Source organism: Pteropus vampyrus, unplaced genomic scaffold (genome assembly GCF_000151845.1).
Source record: "Pteropus vampyrus isolate Shadow unplaced genomic scaffold, Pvam_2.0 Scaffold261, whole genome shotgun sequence".
In the NCBI taxonomy this organism is placed as follows: Eukaryota; Metazoa; Chordata; class Mammalia; order Chiroptera; family Pteropodidae; genus Pteropus; species Pteropus vampyrus.
The window spans coordinates 2,005,720-2,023,614 of record NW_011889042.1 but is presented as its reverse complement, the minus strand read 5'-3'; the positions used below and the strand labels follow the sequence as shown (position 1 = coordinate 2,023,614).

General features: G+C 41.0%; 1 protein-coding gene and 1 pseudogene across 2 annotated transcripts in view; one reads left to right on the top strand and one right to left on the bottom strand.

Annotated features, from left to right (window-relative positions):
* Positions 1 to 14,755: 14,755 nt before the first annotated feature.
* The window catches only part of YPEL2 (yippee like 2), a 56,858-nt gene continuing 53,718 nt past the window's right edge, over positions 14,756 to 17,895 (top strand). Inside the window, exons 1-2 of one of the 2 annotated variants that reach the window (XM_011375058.2) lie at positions 14,756 to 14,921; positions 16,489 to 16,574. The gene's annotated coding sequence lies outside the window, so the exon portion shown is untranslated. The remainder of the gene's footprint in view (positions 14,922 to 16,488; positions 16,575 to 17,895) is intronic. The other variant, XM_023520383.1, reaches the window with a different exon arrangement.
* LOC111729451 lies at positions 17,122 to 17,239 on the bottom strand (annotated as a pseudogene).

The following is a 17,895-nucleotide window of genomic DNA, read 5'->3' as shown; positions in this document are numbered from 1 at the left end:
ACAGATATCAATTGTATGTAGAAAACTGTATAAAAATACATGGCTGGGGCTTTACTTCATACTATATACTGAAAATAAATTCTAGAATGTAAGGACATATATCTAAAATATTTAGGAAATCATAAAATATTTAGAAGAGAGCATAGATGGATATTTAATTCTAAAAATGAATGACTTTCTAAATACAAAATGAAAAAGAAATAATAAACTTTAATAAAAAATAGAAATAGAAAGCTAAAAAGAAAAATCCTTGAAAATAGATAAAATAAATGAGATAGATGACTTTTATATCAACTTTTATAAATCAGAACATTATAGAAAAAAGGCAAATACATAAACAATTTACAGCCAAAAGATACAAATAACTAATAGCTATAAGCATATGGAAAAAATGTTCACTCTCACTAGTCAACGGTCAATTAAAAACCATGAGAAAATATTTTTAACTAATAAATTGGTTAGGATTAAAAATGGAATATTTAATGCTGACAAATGTATCATAAAGCAGACACTCACATACAGAATAAATTGGATAGGATCTTCTGAAGAAATTTTTGGCAAAATGTACTGAGTCCTGAAAACATTCATTTACGTTGATCTTGTGAGTCTATTCATTATGGGTTAAATTGTTCCCACCCAAGAGGTATGCTGAAGTCCTAACCACCCTCTGTTCCTCAGAATATAACCTTATTGAAAAATTGGGTCATTACAAATGTAATTAGTTAAGATGAAGTCATACTAGAATAAGGGAGGGTTGTTAATGCAATATGATTAGTGCCCTTATAAGAAAGGAGTGTGCCATATGAAGACAGAGATACATAGATAGAAGATGGCCATGTGATTATAGAGGCAGAGATTGGGGTGATGGATCTGTAAGTCAAAGAATATCAAAGATTGCCAACAAACGACAGGAGATAAAATAAAAGAGGCAAGGAAGGATTTTCTCTTCCAGGTTTCAGAGGGAGTACATCCCTGCCAACAAGTTGATTTTGAACTTCAGGTTTCCAGAACTGTGAGATGATAAATTTCTGTTGTTTTTAAGTCACCTAGTTTGTAGTAGTTTATTACGGCAGGCCTAGGAAACTAATACACTATTCTTGGGGAGTAATAGGTATAAATAAAGACCTATGTTTAAGGATACTCATCATCGAATTATTTATAATTATGAAAATTTAGAGATGACCAGAATGTATAACAATAGTAGAATCATTAAGCGAAATATATTTATAAAGTAGAATACTATGGTGCCAATAAAAATAATATTTTTGAAAATCTCGGTAAATATTTCACAATATAATAGTAAGTGAGAAAAGGCAGGAAATAACACTACATATACCATGTGATTCAAACTTTATTTTAAAAATCATAAATTGTATACTTATAGAAAAAATCTGGTGGTAAATATTTTGAATACTCTAAATAATCTAAGAGTGGTTAGATTTTTTTTCTATAATTTTCTATAGTCATCACAGCAAAGTATAGATATTAGAAAGAAAGAAGAGACATAGCATATATAATTTTGATAATCTCAGGGACAAAAATACAGAGAACAAAAAATAAAAAAATAAAAAAGGAATTTTACATGTATCCAATTTATACTATTTCTTCACACAGCTGAGACTTGCTTTACCTTTGAAATGCAGTCTACTTCTAGAGCAGAAGGCGGCAACCTTTTAATTCAGCCTCAAGCCTTGTTCCTTCATATAGAACCAAAGGTAGAGGCTATCGATTTCTCATATTTTCTTTTTATTATTGCCTTATTATTGCCTACACAGCCCGTGAAAAAGCACTTAGAAGAGTCTAACGAGAGCCAGAAGGTATTTTTTTCTTGCTTGAAATGCTGTTATACTTAAGGATAATCTCTGTGTGACCCCAAGTGCCTAGCGAGGAGTGAAGCCTCACAGACCTACAGGAGAGACAAGAAGGGCCAAAACGGAGGTGGGATGTGGTGCCATAGCTGCAAGTGCCATGAACACTAATCTAAGGCCAATATCACACAGCTAAAGGCCCTGCGTAACTACGTGAATGTCACATTCCTTCATCTCGCTGCAACTTCTTCTCCAAGGAGTGATAAAATCCAAGAACTAACCCTCTCTCTCTCTCCCCTTTTTTCCTGTTTCAAATGATCTCAAAATATGAAAATATTCTTTACCTACAGATGTACACTTTTAAGAAGATAATTCATCTATGAAAGCAACATAAGCTAATAGAAACTTATTCCTCATAATTAAGCAAACTTTAAAACAGGTTGTGGGTTATAGTAAAGGCCAGTTTGTGCATTGTCTGTGGCATTGTAAATTGGTACAATCTTTTGGGAATAAACATGACAGTAAATATCAAGAGCCTTAAGGAAAACAAGAAAGAGAAAAAGAGTAAGAATAGCAACAATGGTAATTTGTCTATTTACCAGGATCTATACCATACCATGTACTTGGCATACACAGTCTGGCTTAATCATTACAGTCTCCAGAGGATCAAGGTCTTAAGCAAATCACTCAAATCACGTAGGTAATAACCAGCAGAACTGAGTTTTGCATCCAGATTGTCTAACTTAAAATTCTGTTTTCTTGTCCACTCTGCTATGCTTACCATATATTTGTTCATACTCTTTGACCCTAGAATCTGACCCCTGGAAAGGTATCCTAAGGAAACACTGTAACTAAAAAAACCTACTATATTTCAATGTTGGTTAGGGGGAAAAAATTGAAACAAAATAATTGTTTAACAATAGAAGAATGGCTACAATATGCTTCACCTACATTATGGAATATCACGTAGACACTTAAAAAGATAATGGAGACTCTAGGAATATGAAAAAAATTTCAGATATGACATTCATTGAAAAAAGATGAATATGAAGTGGTTATTTCATCAATTACAACATAAAACTTTGTATGCGTAGGAATGCACTTGAAAGTAGCCGTGGATTGTAGTTGTAATAGCCTTGGCTGCATTTTTTTCCCTCAAAATTGCTCTTAGTTTAAAAAAATGATCTGCAATGAACAATTTTATTACATAGTCCCCTTCTCAAAACACTGGGCCCGGTTTAGTTTCTTTTTCTATCTGCACCTCTTCTCCTCAGAACAGCCTACCATTTACCATTTGCTTCTGTTCAGCTCTACAAGCATGAGCTCTTGCCATTCATATGTATGTGTCCAAGGTTGGCCCAAATTGAAACTGCACATTTACAGAAGTCACTTCACCATTTTCTCTTCAGTGATCAGTAGTGCTGAGTCGCACATTTTATTGAAGAATTTGTCCTCTTTTTTCTCAAACAGTGTCTTCCTCCTTACCCCATTATAACAGTATTCCTTTGAGCACTGCTGAATCTTTATAAATCTGTACAGATATTGGCCACAGGGCTTCTCAACCTCAGCATTATTGACATACCAGTTTGGATAATTCTTTGTTGTATGTGTTCTGTGCATTATAGGATGTTTAGTAGCATTCCTGGCCTCTTCTTACTAGATGTCAGCAGCATCGCTTCCCAAGTGTGACAACCAAAGACATGTCCAGATATCGTCAAATGATCTCTGGGGCTGCAGGGCGGGGTGGCAGGGATGGGGGAACCGGGCGGGATGAGGTGGTGCTGCAAAATCATCCTTAGTTTAGAACCACTAGATTGAAGGGATGGCAGTGTCATGAAGTGAGAACCTACAACTGACCGGTTATACCCTCACTTATCCACAAGAGGTCTCCCTAGACCCCATTATGGTTCTCATCTGGAAAACACTGGTCTGTGGCCACTACCAAATAGGTTGTGGTGACTTGGTGGGAGGTGACAGCAAAGGTGTACAAAAGAAAGCATTTGATCAATTTCCAGTGCAGAAGAATTCCAAATAAATTATCCGGCTATTCCACTCTAAAGGAGGGGAGCATAACTCCCCTCCATGTGGGCTGTTCCTAGTGACTTCCCACCAAAAAGTAGTCTGGAAAGCGGAGTGGGGAGTAGCTACAGTGGAGAAACCTAACATGACCTGATCCAGCTGATTGAGGCCAACATCAACACAGATAAATTATATAGATAGCACGTACCCTTAACATAATGTGATGAAAATGACACCTTACCTCTGTGATTCTCCTCCCCAAACCCCATAACCCCAGTCTAATTCCAGCCTTTGTAATTCCAGTAGATGGGAATCCTACAAATGCCTAACCAGAACGCCTCAAAACTGTCAAGATCATTAAAAATAATAAGGAAAGTCTGAGAAACTGTCAAGAGGAGCTTGGAGACATGACAACTAAATGTAGAGTGGTATCCTGGATGAAGTTCTAGAACAAAAAAGGATGTTAGGTCAAAATTAGGAAATCTGAATAATTATGGACTTAATAATAAAGTATCAATATTGGTTCATTAATTATAACAGGTGTTCCATATAAATATAAAATGCTAATAATAGGGGAAACTGCATGCAGAGGCGGGCAGGATCATACGGGAACTCTGCTTAATTTTTCTATAAATCTAAAATTGCTCTAAAAAATTAGATCTATTAATTTTTAAAAAGCATATGATCAAGCACTGCCTTGGTAAATAAAGAAGATTTTTAAATGGTGGCTTTAGTAGGATTCTGATTTCTGATCTAACTGAAATCATTTGGTGACTGTAATGAGAAATGTCACCATCCCAAACCAATCCAGCGCTTCACTTTACGTGTATCAGCAAAGAAAGGCAAAGATTGATACTGAAGAAAACTTGTAATGGACTTAAAGCCCAACTACTTTAAATAATTCTTAGAGATTATTTCATTCTAACAAGTAGGTAAATGTGGCATGATCACATAATGAGAATATCCACTATTATTATCTCGTTGATACCCCTTGGAAGGTGGTGCTGTATTTTAGTTTTATATTCAGATGAGAAAAATTGAATCTCAGAAAGGTCATATATGTGCCTAAGAGCATAGAGCTAATAAGTGTCAAAACTAAAATTTAAATTTTATGACTGATTTTAAAATCTTTGCTTTTAATTACTGTGCAATATTTTCTCCCTATAGTGACAGCTGAGGTTATTCACTGTCACTGTAGAGTATGTATTATGTAATTAAAAGAATGCTGAACAAAAACCAGAAGTCTGGACCCTCAGATGGCTTCGGATATCAATTTCCTTATCAGAAAACTGTGGATAATAATACCTGTCCTGCTTACTTCACTGGGTTATTTTAAGAGTCAAATAAAAGAATATATGTGAAAATGTCTAACAACTTGAAACATGTCATTGTATTATTAACACATTTTTACTTTTGCAGCTTTACGTAAATATACCTGTGAGCTAATTGCAAAATGGAATGTGTGGAGATGCTTGAGGGAGCTTCAGATCCGAAGGCTTACGAGAGAATTGTGCCAGCTTCAAATCCTCTCTTTGAATACTAGATCCCAAGTCTGTGGCCTTCATTACTGACTGCACTTATCACCTGGGGAGCTTTTAAAGGCATCCGTGCCCAGGTTCCACCCCAAACCAATTAAATCACACTTGCTAGGAGTGGGACATGGGTATCGGGCATCGTTATGTTTCAAAAGCTCTCCAGATGATTCTGGTATGCAACTAAGGCTGAGAATGGCTGTTCTAAGTGATCTAATGTCAGCCCAATTCCATGGGGCCCACCAGACCCTTCCTGCATAGGCCGTTCCCCACTCTTAGAAATTGCTGGAGCTGGAACATTGCCATCAGGCAGTGAGGCTAAAAAAAAAAGTCAGCTCAGCCAAGCTGCTAGAATAGCTGATGATACTGTCATTTGACTGAAGAAAGCTTTATTCAAAGAAGGAAGAGTCGAGTCATGGGAGGGAAAGTGCTACAGAGGGCAGCTATGTAATAATTATTCAGCACTCTGCCACAGTAGTAGGCCAAGATAGCAGAGAGACTTCTCTCGGCTTTTGTAAACTTGGCTCCGCAGGTCAGTTTATCTTGGCTATCATGTTGTCTGAAGAGCCTTTGTTGAAAGCCTGGAGCTTGGTGCCTGGCAGACCAAAGCAACAATCAGCTTACAAATTAATGAATTAACACCTCAAAAACTGAGGCCAGAGAAAAAAATAACTGTTGAGCAAGAATAACATTAGGTGTAATACAGAATTAATATAATTCAGAGCTATAAACTTCTTTATATTAGAAACAAGGCCCAAGTTTCTATATGTATAGCTTCTCAGGGTCTTCAGTGGAAGAATTTAAGTTACAGCACTGCGTGGAGAGCATATCGAAAGAGACACGTCACCTGGGAAAACTGAGGGCCCCTGTCTTCTAGGGTCTGGCCATTTCCTTGACAAACCCAGGCACTCATTTTTGTCATAACACTCAGAGGTGAGCAGTCTCTTGGGGACAGACCCATATTAAGCAAGCACCCAGGAGTCCAATACTGGGTGCAATGATGCAATGACCAGACACTGGATGGCACATTCTCTACCTGTAAGAAAGGTAACAACGTGGGGAGCCACATTTGAACCATAAATGGTATTTGAAAATCAAGAATATAATTAACAAATGAGTCGGGTGATCTTAAAAGATGGTATCAGCAAGCTACAGTTGCTGGATTCATTCAGTCTCTCTGCAGTCTCTGGGGCACAGTCTGTCTGGATAACATGGGAGAGTCACTGACAAATTCTTGCTTTTGGGGAGTCACTTTTTCAAACCAGGAGTCTCCAAACTTTTCTGATTGTGTGTTCTTAACAGCAAAAATTTGTAAATCCATTTTTAAAAACCATCTGTGGATAATTTTGAATATTTTTGGTATCATCTTCTTGTCAGAACTGACAAGAAGGTTACTGCTTTTACTGAGTAATGTGGCTGACAGCTTATATTCCAGGTAAGAGAAATGTCAGCCCCATCATTTTCTTGTTTTCTTGTGCTTTTAGTTTTTAGTATTATCTTTAATTCGTGGTTTCTTTGCAGGAATCTTGTTAAGCCTTTTTCATTTTATAAGAATCGACTCATGAAAACTGAATACTGTATATAATATATAATCTGTATATAAAATACAATCTGTAAATCCGTTAAACAGGGCACAGTAAACTGCAATGTGTCACACACTATGCTGAGAGAAAAACCAATAAGGGAGGTGCCACTTTCAACTCTCCAGTTATGGAATTCCCATTCTTTGCTAGGATACCGCATTAATGAATGAGGCTATTCTTCAGACAATATAGCACACAATGCATTCCCTCAGAGACTAGAATATTTTACAGTTGTGGATACAATAGCAACATACAACAGTTCTTGTTTAGAAATTATGCCTTAGTAATCCCTAAGTGGATATGGGCAGCCCTAAATCTCTCTGCTGACTAGATGAGACTTTTGGGTATGTGTTCAATTTCTTCTGTCATATTTCGGTTCTCCTTACTGTTGTTACTCCCTGAGGAGAACTTTATCTAAAGTTTTGGGAGTGCTTAAGAACGACACTGCTCTACATGGAACCACAAAGTGAGTATGAAGGAGCCCTAGTTATTATCACATTTTACTCTTAGGAGAATGGTTTTATTTAAACTCAGAAGCAAAACAGCTAAAAGCAGAGCTAATTCGGATGAAGGGACCAGAACGAACAAGCCTCACTCCTCTCTCTTCAGGAACTTCACCCACAGGGCTTCCTATTCCTGGGAACTCAGACTTCCGCTGTTTGAAAATTGCTGCTCTAGAACATTTAAAAAATTTTTGAGATGGAATTTTGTTATAACTAGTGCTGTGCTATAAGTAAGTCTGCGGGAACTAGAGACAAAGGAGATGCCATGCATGGTTCGTCTGCAATGAATTTATTTACAAAAGGAAGTATTCTGATCTATTTTATTTATTCCAAAGATGTTATAGTATAGAATTTTAGAGTTTGGACTCTATAGTCAAACAGCATTGGTTGTTCTTTTTTATTTCCACCATAGAAAATTTTATTTTATTTTTAATAGATAATGCGTACGCCTGATACTAAGTGGCAAGGTACCCTCCCATTCCTAACCCCCACTCTCCTAATTCTCCTCCCCAGCAGCAACCAGTTCCAGCTGTTATGCATTCTCCTAGAGAGAGTAAAGACATATTCAAGCATACTTGTGTATACACTACATGTAAAGATATATTTTTAAAAACCAATGGGAAAAAAATGGTGGACTATACTTTGTATAACTGTTCTGCACCATGCTTTATTTTCCCACTTAATTTTTGGACTTTATTCACTCTTCATTCATTCATTTGACATATTTATTGAGCACTAATATTGTTCTTTACTCTTCGTGATAGGGTTATAAATCCTTCTCTCTGCCATGTGACTTTGGAGACTCTTCAGTAAAGGAGGTATAGTTTACTTCTCTCTCGACTTTGGCCTTGGCTGTATGATTTTCTTTGACAGATGGACTGTCAGTGGAAGTGACAGTGTTTCATTCTAAGTAGAGGCTTTAAGAGGCATCATATATTTTCATGTACTTCTTTTACATCAGTGGTCTCTAAATGAGAAGCTACTGGAAGTTGACCTAAACCCACCTGTGACCCTCAGCCTAAAGCTGCCCTACATATCCATGAAGGAAAAATTAATGTTTTTTTTTGGTGTGGGTAATGCACCGATATTTTAAGGTTGTTTGTTATCACAGCCAGAAATAAACTAAGACTACTACGTGTCCAGGCACTATTATAGGTGCTTAGTTTCATTAGGGAACCAAACTTAGATATTTGCCCTTGTGGAGCATCTATGTATAGACCTACCTCTTTTTAATAGTTGTATAGTATTCCTTTGTATAGAGGCATTGTAATTTATTCAACCAGTCCTTTATTAATGGACATAGGTCATTTCAAAGTGTTAGTCTCAAAAGATGAAAAGTATATTTCCAATATAAATGCACAGAATGCACATATTAACGTTTTATTTAAGTCATTAATGAAGAAATCTCCCAGGATGACAAAAGTTGGATCAAAAGGGAATATGAAAGTTGAAAATTGTAATGTCAGTGGATAAAAAGAAATTCTAAAATAAAATTGCTAATTTTGACACGAAACTGGGTAATGTCCTACAGAATAAAAATAATAACTTCTGAAGTTCTCTTGTATTGGACAGAAAAAATAGTCATCCCCCATTATCAGTTTTAGAGAGTTGTAAAATGTCTGGGTTTTAATCAACTGCAGATTTACATTCCCCAAAGAGTTAGAGTTTTTGCTAATACTAACAATGCTACAATATCCTTTGATATCACCTTATGCACGTGTGAGTATATCTTAAGGATATATTTCTAGAAGTGAAATTTCTGAGTATATGAATTTCTAATTTTGAGAGAGGTTACCAAATTGCCCTTTATAGAAATTGTACCAATTTACCTTACTGTGGACAACATATGAGTGGCTATTTTTTATATCTTCTTCAATAAAATTTTATTGAATTTTTTACTACTTGCCAATCTGATAAGATAAAACTGTAGTTTTAATTTACATTTTTTATTATAAGTATCATTAAATATTTTTTAATATCTTTACAAGTTATTTCTATTTCCTCTACCACAAATTATTACTTCATATCTTTTACCTTTAGGAAAGTTAGCCTCTAGTCTATCATATGTGTCCCAAATATTTTGTTAACACAGTTTCAGACATAATTCTAATCCTAGCTCTACTATTTACTAGCTGCGTGACCCTGGGAAAATTACTTAACCTTTCTGAGTCTAAGTTTAACTTGTCTGTAAAATAGGGAGAATAATAATATAATCCTCAACCCTATATCTAAAACCCTGGGATAGATGAATTTTAGATTCTAGTATCTTTTAGTACATATACTGTATACTATATAAAATCCTAAGAACTACGAGCTCTTTCAAACATTAATGTTTATTACTACATGGGAGTAATAAAGCCTATGAATTGTGTCATACCTATTGAAGTTTGCCATCAAATGAACTATGTCAAACTTTTTCCTTTCTTTAGGAAAGTGGAGCATAGGAAAAGCTTCTATGGTTTATTATATCTGTTTGTTGAAAGTAAAAAATTGTGCAGAAGAAAGACATGCTCAACAGTATTGCAACCGATTGTGAGATACAACCTATTGATTAGGTAATATTGAGACTAGCCCACATGGGATGATTGAAAATGAAAAAATACTCAACGAGAGCAATATTAGTAGCTTGTGAAAATAAAGGAAGGAAAATGTAATTGCTAGTATCCTATCAAATATTTTTTACCCTGCAGATTTTAATTATTGAATACTATAATAATAATTATTATTCCATATGAGTGTTCTGAAGCTTACTTTTGATTTTTAGAGCTTTTCAGATTTGGGGACTGTGGTTAAGGTATGTAGACCTATCCTATCTTGCTCATAAGGTTGTTATGAAGTTTGGATTAAATTAAGCAATGCATGTAAAGTATATCAGCTCCTAGAACATAGGAAGAACCAAGTAAATATTATTGTTACTGTTGTCATTTTTCAGATGGAAGTGTTAAGCCCTTACAACTCTTGTTTCCAGCCCCTTTAGCTTAGCATAGGGTTTTGCTTTGTGGGGTGGTTTGATGTTCGAATGAGTTTTTTGTAAAGATGACTGAAATATTTGAAGAGAAGAGGAGAGAAGCATTTTTCTCTTTGATGGTGTAGAAGAAAGAGAACAAATGGGCTTGGAAGCCAGAGTTCAAATTCCATAGGATCAGCTTCCTTAAAAAGTAGGGAAAAATACCTATCTTACAAGTTGCTTTGAGGATTAAATATAACTAGATAGAATAGAAACTGCTCTGTATACAATATGTGCTCAATAAATGACAGCAGCTATTTTGTTTGGCTATGTTTGGGAAGGCTGAGTTACAACCCTTACCCATTTACAGTCTGAAAAGCTCATAATCAGCCACTTTCATGATTGAAAATGAGGGACTTGGACAAGGATCAGAGAAAGCATTTATTGTACACAAAGAAACAAAGCACTGTTACCATGATCTGTCTGCAGGAAGATGACACCAGCCCCTCAGCAATGATGTAATGTCACGTGGGGGAGATGGAAGGAGGGGGTACAGTGAAGCCTTCGAGGAACAACTCCCCCTCTCCACACAGGCAAAGGGAAAGTTTTCCCAAGTGGTATGAGAGCCTGCAGCCTTTGGCCTTCAGGAAGTTCTCATTGTACTGCGATTTAAAATGTAGGTTTCCCCTTTTATTATAGAATATCCTGAAGCTTTAGGTTTAATGTTGTCACACTAAGAAGTAAGACTGTTATCTGTTGATCGGAGTACCTTGAGGACAGACCCTATCTGTTTCTGCTTAAATGCCTACTGGATTCAGCTAAGCTATAAAATTTGAGGGAGTGCCTACCATGTGCCAGGTGCCGAAAGTACAAAGACGATCTGATAAGTTTCCATCCCAGAAGGGACTGGTAGAGAGGATGGATAACTGATAACCTAATAGGGAGTGCAGAGTGTTGAGTGACGTAATAGAGTTATGAATAAGTGCTATAGATGGTACTGAGAAAAATTAATTTTTATAAGAGAGGTTACAGGAAACGCCTCTAAAGAAGTAGAATTCGATCTGATCTTTGGACTGAGCCATCAAGCAAAAGGCTTTGAGATGGATTAAGGGGAGGAAAGCACAGAGAGGGAGGGAAGGGGGATAAAGGGGAAAAAAACATCTCAAGTGAAAGAACAGCAGAGACAAGGATGTGAGGCAGTAGGCATGTTCATTCATTTGTTCAGTTATTTAGTCAACAAACATAAATATTGGTTTAGTGCCAGACACTATTCTTGGCCCTGGGAATACAACAGAAAGCAAGATAAAGTCTCTGATGCTCTCATGGAATTTACACTTTAGAGCTGGATGGGACTGAAAACAAATAAATAAATGAACAAGGTAATTTCAGAGAGCAGTATGTGTTATGAAGAAAATAAGCTGGGAGAAGACGAGATAGAGAGTAGAGGTGGGTAGGCATGTAAGTTTGCGTTGTCAGAGGGATGCTCTCTGGAGGAGGCATTTGACCTGAGAACCTAGTGGCAAGGAGGTAACCTTCTGGAGGCAAAGTGTTCCAGGTGGGGGAACAGCAAATACATACACTATAACAGGACTGGGCCTGGTATATTTGAGGAAACTTTCTGTGACCAGCTTGACTGGAGCGGCATGAACAAAGGAGTGATGAGAGAAGACCAGAGCAGGGCAGGTGTGGTTAGTAGGGACTTGTGGCCATGGTAAGGAGGTTGTCTTGAAGAAGTACCATCTGGCTGCTGTGTAGAGAATGCATTAGAAGCAGGGAGATCAATTGGGAGGCTGTCACTTACCCTAGGCAGGAGATGTTGGTGGCTTCGACCAGGGTGATAGCAGCAGAGACAGACATGTTCAGAGCAAATATATATATTTTGAAGTAGAGGTGACAGGACCTGCTGATGGATTGGTGTAGTGGTGAGGGAAAGGAAGATGGAATCATATCAAATGCTATGAGAGGTCGAAGAAAGTGAGTATATAAAAGTGACCTTGGTGATGGTAGTAGTGACATCTATGTGGGAACAGTTGGAACATGAGATTGGAGAGAAGAGAATGTTGGGAAGGGAAGGCTGTGAAAGCTTTGGGAATGAATGAATCTGCTTTCACACACAGGAGGCAGGAGTTCTGGACCACTGACAAAGCCAGGCTGATAATCTGTTTGTGAGACCAGGAATCTCAAATTTTTACCGCCAATGGTTTTTTAAAAAAGAGCCCTTTGGCTAAAACCGAACAAATTTGTTTACACCTCTCCATCTCTTTCTTTGTGGGACAGGATAAATATCTGCCCATTCTTACCCACTCTCCCTCCATTGGCTTCAGCTTCTCTCCTCTCAGTGGATTGATTCTTCAGACTATACCCAAGTCAAGCAGGAAATTCTTCACATGATAGGTCTTGAGTAAATGTGTACGAATGGGGCAATCAGAGGTGCTTGCTTTCAGAGAAGAGAAGTTGCTTTTACTACTTTGTTCTACTCCTCCCTCTTGGCTTAACAACTCACAGTACTCAGGTCTTTTGATTGGGAGGAGGCACGATCAGGTTTATTATATATATTTTGTTTGTTGGCTGGCTGGCTCATTCTATTGTCTTGGTCTTACAGTCTGATCGCCTCTTCTATTCCCCTGCATACACACAGCAGACCTGCAGGGGTCCTCAGATCTCCCTCTGAACCACTGCACCAGACTTGTCCTCCTTAGCTAACATTATCTTTTATTTAAACAGAAACAGTAGCCACCAGTCTCGTTACATAACATACCAATATCCTAGGGTGTTAAACTAATGTAATATCTACTGATGGGGAGTGGTAATCTGTCAGCACAAATATTCGCTAGGAGAATATTGCCGAACCCTTGTAACAGGTTTGACTTTCTGGCCCTACTTAAAATTTTGGAGCTGAAAGGGACTTTAGAGATCATCCTATTTCAGTCATCTTCCTTTTAAACTGTGAAAATCAAGGACCAGAGAGACAAAGACATTTATTTGCCCCAGAGGCAGATCAAGGACTAGAAATCAAGCTCTTGATAATCTGAAAAATCCGTCACATCTTCTTAGATTAAGGATTAACTGTTAAACCTTTCTTGTTCACGATTCTTTCTTGTTCAAAAACCTTTTTTTGTTGTATTAGATTTTCAAAGTTTGTCTGTTGTGCACGGGCATGGTGCTCCTCCCTTCACTGAAACTGCAAATTTGAAACTGATAGATGTGTAGGATACTGACTTATTTGATGTAGTTTTGCTGTTTTTACTAACATTTTACTAATATTTGGACTGGGTTCATATCCAACCATGCCATGTATATTAAATGAATACATTTTTAATCCATTGTATAATAACTAAATCAAATACATTTTAAAGACAGTTGGGTGGAGTTTGAGCCACTGGGGGTCCACCCCAAAACCATTCCGTTTCTGGTCTCTGAGGAATTTCAGGAACCTCAGCGGCCAAGTGAAAAGGCTGGGCTGCTCTCTTCCCCTGACCAATGCCAGCATTCTTTCTCCAACTGACCTGTTTTCCTGCTGGGAGACTGCCCCACTCCACCCACCTGGTGCCTCCCTGCATTTCCTGACTGCCCTGGGCTTATTTTTTAACCTTTGGTTCCTTGAAAAGCACCACCCCACTGACCCAGAATGCGGGCTCCTCCCCTCTGGTCACTGACCGACCTACTCTCCTGGGCTTACTTACCATTCTCATCTCCCTCTAAAAGCCTGGAAAATCAGCAGCAATTGGGGGCCGAGCGCCGTCCATTTCGCCCTTAGGCCTCTTTTCTACTTTTCACCGAAATTACTAGCAGAGCAGAGAGAAGAGGGGAAATGCCTTGCTTCTGATCGGAGCCTGGCTGGGCCAGGTCGGTCTGGCACTATATTATTAAATTCAACTGCCTCGGGTCCTGAAGGCCTCCTCAGGTAACTTAGGCTCCGGGTTAGGGATGGGTAAGGTGTAAGAAGGGAGTTACTATTTTGGCTAAGTAGAAGCTCTGGAAAGCCTCCCGCGCCTCCCTAACACATGTTCTGGGAATCCCAGTCTTGACCTGGGGACAAACCCCAAACCCAAATAAATGGTCTCCTTCCAGGTAGAGGAGAGCCCACCCACCCACCCTCCCGCCAGTCGCCCTGCTTAGCCCGGCTCCGCTGGCTGAGCCTCGCGGGGTCAGAGCCGTCTCTCGCTGCCCTCCCCGCACCCAAGCCCGGCCAGGGCAGGGGGTGGGGGGTGGGAGGTCGGGGAAGCGGGGGGCGGAGTTCCGTCCTCCGCTGATTGGCTCGGGGCGGATGGGCTGCGGCCGTGCCGAGCCAACCCGCGGCGTGTTGCTATGTGCTGAGCCGAGGGGATAGGCGCGGGGGCGCGTCCGTCAGCGGGCGGCCCCCGGCCCCGACCCGGAGGGATGCGGCGCGGCGGCGGCGGCAGTGGCGGAGACTGTGGCTTTAAGAGCGCGCCCGGAGCCCGGAGCCCGGAGCCGCCGGGCGTCCCTCGCTGCTGCGCACCCCGCCGAGCCGAGCCCGGCGCCGGCCGCACGGCGCAGCCTGCTGCGGGGTGAGCGAGCGCGGGGCGCGCGTGGGCGCGGGGCGCGCTGTCCGCGCGGGCGCGGGGCGCGGGGCTCCGGTCCCGTGGCTCCTCCGGCTCGACCCCGCGGGGCCGAGCGCGGGGTCCCCGTGGGGGCCGTGGGCGCAGGGGGCGGGTAGCGGGCCGCCGGGGCCACGTGACCGGTTTGTTTACAAACAGTGCGGGTCCCGCGGAGGGAGCGGGGGCGGCGCGTGGCCCCGGGCGCGAGTCGTGGACCCGTCCGCGGAGTCGGGCATGTCTGTGGTGCGCGATTTGGGACCTGGAAACACGGTCGCCGCTTCTTCCTCAGCACAGTTCCCGCGTGGTTAGGGCTCCTGGGGCCTGGGTGCGTGCTGCGGACGGGTTCTGTCCCCGCTGACGCTGGGTGTCTGCTGGGGACGCTGGGGCTGGAGCGCCGCCCTCGGAGCCCCCGCCCATGGGCGACTTGCTGCCCTCGAAACTCCCGAGAGCGCTCGGCCGCCACTGGGCCGAGGTGACCGCAGCCCAGTTCCTGCCCGGCTGCTTCCCGGCGCCTCCCGGGTGTCCTTGCCAAGGAGGTGGGCGCGAGGTCTCTCCTGCCCGACGGACTGTAGGGGCCTGTCTTGTGTGACTGCCTCCCGGGAACTGTGGCCGAGGGGCAGCTCCGGCTTCTTCCTGCTTCACGTTCACCCTCCTTGGCCGCTGACCTCTTCTGGGTGTCTTTATCCAAGTGGTGGCTTTTCTCCCGTTAGGGGCTGCGGGGAACCACCTGTTCTTTTGGCCTCAGCCCAGGAGACTGCCATCCCTGACTTCACCCTCAGCTTATAATAAAGCGCTTTGAAAGCCAAGCAAGTGTGTCCTTCGTCTTTTTCTTTTCTGCATGTAGTTGACCCACAGTCTTGAGGCTGTGAATGGAACAAGAAACTGCGCCTGGCCTTTGCTGGGGTTTTTGCTTTCTGGCCTCCTGGTCAATTTGCTCTCCTGGAGTCTTGAGGCTCTTTTAAGTGTGTTCTTGCTGCTGGTGAGTCTAAAGGCTAACAAGACAGCTACTCACCTTTTTTCCTTGCCCTTCCTCCCTTGTTCTTTTCTTATGGTCCAGCAAGATGGGGCTCCCTGTTCTAGAGCACTGGGCAAGAAGGGGAACTGTCTGCTATTTTGTACCCCTTTTGTTCACAGAACATTAGCTGTGCAAGGAACCTAGGGGATTGATTGATAAGTTAAGCAACTTGCCCAAGGTAACTCATGTCACTGACTTTGGGTGGGAGTTGACCTCACATGCTGATGCTCCGCAGTGTTCTTCTGGTTCTGAGACTGAGAACTTGGCCTTGGGATCGGTGCGCTTGAATTCACCCTTCCTTGGCTTTCCTTTGACTTAATCATTATTGCCACAGGCCTGCAAATGTGGACCCAACCTGAGTCCTATCCATTTTTCCCCTCATTTCCTTAGCACTTAATATTGAGGCTGAGTCTTGCCCAGATGAGATTTTAATTCTTCTGAACTGTGATGTGAATGGTATGAATGGCTACAAGTTTTTTTTTTTTGTTTTTTTGTTTTTTTGTTTTTTGTTTTTATATCAAGGAACATACAGGTCCAGCCTGAGGAGAGTTGTGCAAACTTCCCTTTGACATTGTCTCTTGTCCCCAGCTCCATGATAAGGATGTCAGGTAAGAGTAGAGTGTGTGGGCCTTGGGCTCATTTCTTCTGTTTGTCTTTACCTTATCAATTTAGGATTTGACAACAGCATTTCAGATCCAAGAAGCTTGGAGTTAGGAGTGGAAAATAGAAAATTAAACACCACGCACAAGAATACTGTTTTCCTTTCCGGTAGGAGAGTGTTTTTCAAACTGCGTGAAATCCACAATAAGGAATATACTTTACATCACTGCACAGAAGTCCACAACTGCCATAAGTTTCAGGAAACAATTGCCTTTACTACCTGCAGTGTGCTCTATATATTTTTTCTGCTTAATTAAAAGAGACTAACTGCTGGTCATGACCCATTAATTTGATTTTTTGACCAAATGGCTCATGGCCCACAGTTTAAGAAACACAGCTCTAGGGCAGAGGTCTTTAAATTTAGTGTGAATAAAGATGACCCTGGGCACTGTTTATTTTATTTATTTATTTTTTTTTAGGCGAGGCAACCCATGGTTGACCTCACAGATTGCAAGGATCTTGTCAGTTTACAGTCCCTTATTTTTTATTTTTTCGCGCCTACGGCCCTGGTCTTTCTAGATGGTTTCCCATCCAAGAACTAATCAGGCCCGATCCTGCTTAGCTTCTGAGATCAGACGGGATCCGGCTTGTTCAGAGTGGCATGGCCGTAGACGACCTGGGTACTGTTTAAAAATGCAGTTTGTCAGTCTACTCAGAGATGTTTAGTCCCAGTGAGGCACATATTTAATAAGTGGCTATGAGATTGTGATGCCGGTGGCTGATAAGAAACCCTGATCTAGTGGGAATTAAGGGCAATAAATAAAGAAAGGCATTAACTTGGATATAAATTGTGCAAAGCCTTAGTCAGGTATGTGACCCACACTCTCTGTTCAAACCCGAGCTCACTCATCTGTCAGTTACATTAGCCTAGGCTTTGAAAAGTCTAAGGATATAGTGGTGTTTTCTTTCAGTTGCCATGAAGTCTTGGCCATAAGAGGCAGACACCCACTCCCTCCCCACATCACTCCACTCTAGCTTGAGGGCTTCTGTTCATTGTTCTGGGCCACTGGATGTTTCTCGGTGCGTGGGGTTGGGGTCGTGAGTAATGATGAGTTAGCTGTATTATTCACAGATATTTGAATTTTCACTTTTAATGATTTTTAAGGCAGCAGCACAGTCATTGTGCCTAGGCTATTAACCGGCCAGCAGAAGAAGAGTTGATTTTGTTTAATATCTGTGTATTCCAGCCTGGGAGAAAGGCAGACTGGTGATTTTATTTTTGTTTGAGGGTGGCAGGGGGTGTTGTCGAAGGCTTATCTGTCAACAGTT